Here is a 2,421-nt window from a genome sequence, read left to right as displayed (position 1 = left end):
TGTTATTATTATTATTATTATTTCTCTTTCCTTTCCGTTTTTTCCCCCTTTTCTCGTTTTTTTTTCTTTTTTTCCTCTTTTCTTTGGGTGACGTCTCCGCGGCCCCCAATAAACCCAGCGAGTCTTTTACGGGAGAGGCGCCCGAGTCGTCTGCGTCCGCCCTGTGCCCCCAGTCTCCCCCCACTCTGATGTCCCCCGATACCCCCCCGGGGGGGCCCAGGGGTCCAGGCGCCCCCGCCTTGCCGGCGCTGCAGTTCCGCGGCGCGGCCGCCAGGGGGCGACGCAGCGCCGGCGGCCGCGGAGGGGGCGGAGCCGAGAGGCGATTGATGCAAATGATATGCATATGAGATGTAAATGAGGCGGTAGGYTCAAAGAAATGCAAATGAGGCCCTGAGGAGGACAGGACCAATGGGGGGAGGGGGCTGCCCCCTCGGGAGGATGTAACTCCGCCCCCAAGGCCCCCTCCCCCTCCGCGGGATAAGAGGGGGGCACGTGTGCAATGCAGGGGACCCAGGCGCCCCTGTGCCCCCGCCCCCCACCTGGGACCCAGGCGTCCGGGCTTTGCCCCCCTCCCTCCCCCCAGCGCATGGAAAGTCTCGGGACCCGCAGTAACCCGACGCCGGGGGTGGGGGGACCGAGGGGGGAGCAGCTGCCTCCGGCAGACCCTGCCCCACCCCCTTCAAGGACCCAGGCGTCCGGGCGCCCCTCAAGGTCACCCCGCCTCTCCCCTCCCCTTTGCTTTGGGGTGAGCTGGTCCAGGACCGACCGCCAGTCAATGGTTGCTCCGACAACCAGACGTGACGTCATCGGGGACACCGATGGGAATGGGATGCTCTGAAGGGGAAACACCCCCCCCCACCCCGGAGACCCCGAGGACCCTCCCCCTTCCCCAGCGAGGGGACGGGGGGACAGTACCCTTGGGGGGGGGGTTCCGTCCCTCGGGGCAGGGGGGTCTCTTTTCCTCCGAGTTTTCCCTCATTCCCACGGGAGTCCGTGTCCCGGCGGGTTTGGGGGTCCCCGTGCCCGGGGGAGTCTCCCCCATGCCGGGGAGGGAGGTTCCCATCTCCCCTCCCCCCCCCCGGCGGCAGCACAAGGTCGCCTCAAGGAGAAGATGCTGCGGGGAGGGAGGGGCAAATGCGGGGCTCGGGGGGCCCTGGGGAGCCCTGGGGGGGCGGTGGCGGCAGGCAGTACCGGTCCCCCCTCCCCTTACTCCCGGCTCTCCGTTTCCATGGCCCCTCCCGTTGCCATGGCGCCCCCCCCGTTGCCCGGCAGCCGCGTTGCCATGGTGACAAGCGCGGGGATGCTGCGGCTGACCGGGATGCTGCGGGCGAGGGGGGGGACCCCGGCGGGGGCCGCGCTCATTAGGGAGCGCGCTAATTACTGCCGGGCCGGGGGCGGGGGGGGTTGCATGTGCGTCGGGGTGTGCGAGAGTGTCAGGGTGTGATGGATGCTGGGGTGTCACGTGTGCRACGGGGTGTGTGAGCGTGTCAGAGTGCAGTGGTGTAGTGTGTGTGACAGGGTGTGCGAGCATGTTGGGGTGTGATGGGGCAAAGGGGTGTGCAAGTGTGTCGGAGTGTGCTGGATGCTGGGGTGTCGTGTGTGCGACGGGGTGTGCAAACATGTTGGGGTGTGATGGGGCACAGGGGTGTTCGAGTGTGTCAGGGTGTGACGGATGCTAAAGTGTTGAACATGATGGGGTGCGTGAGCGTGTCAGGGTGTGATGYGGCTTGAGGTGTGTGTGCATTGAGGTGTGATTGGGGGCTTGGGGTGTGCAAGCTTGTTGGGATGTGATCGGGATTGGGGTGTTGTGTGTGCCGGGCTGCGATGGAGCACAGAAGTGCTGGAGTGTCACATTGGGTGTGCGAGCGTGTTGGAGCGTCACATCGGGGTGTGTGGTGGGACTGTCATGGTGTGGGTGTGCTGGGGTGTCTCTGGGGGAGTGTGAGCACGTCGGGTTGTGCCCAGGGGTGTGCCAGGGTGCTACATGTGTGTTAAGGGGTGTGAGTGCATTGGGGTGTTGTGGTGTCACACGTGGTGTGTCTGAGTGTTGAGGCGTATATTGGGGCTTCTTGGAGGGTATCGAGGTGTCTGCGTGTGTCAGGGCTGTGGCGGGSTGTTTGTGCATGTGTTGGGGTGTCTGTGTCTCTGTGCACGTTGAGGTGTTTGCGTGTGTGTTGGGGTGTTCGAGTGTGTGCRTGTCAAAGTGTCTGTGTGCTTGTCAGGGTGTCTGTGTGTGTGTCTGTGCACGTGTYGGGGTGTCCACTCGTGTGTCTGTGGGCTTCAAGGTGTCTGTGTGTGTGTCAGGGTGTCTGTGTGAGTGTTTTGGGGTGTTGTCGTGGCCCTGTGGGGCCCGGGCAGTTCTCGGGACTTGGGGGGGGGACACAATTCAGGGGGGTCTGGTGGCTCCAGAAGGGGGCACTT

The sequence above is a fragment of the Rhea americana genome, unplaced genomic scaffold (genome assembly GCF_003343005.1).
Source record: "Rhea americana isolate MKP2758 unplaced genomic scaffold, rheAme1 scaffold_954, whole genome shotgun sequence".
Lineage (NCBI taxonomy): Eukaryota > Metazoa > Chordata > Aves > Rheiformes > Rheidae > Rhea > Rhea americana.
This window is presented reverse-complemented; position numbering follows the sequence as displayed.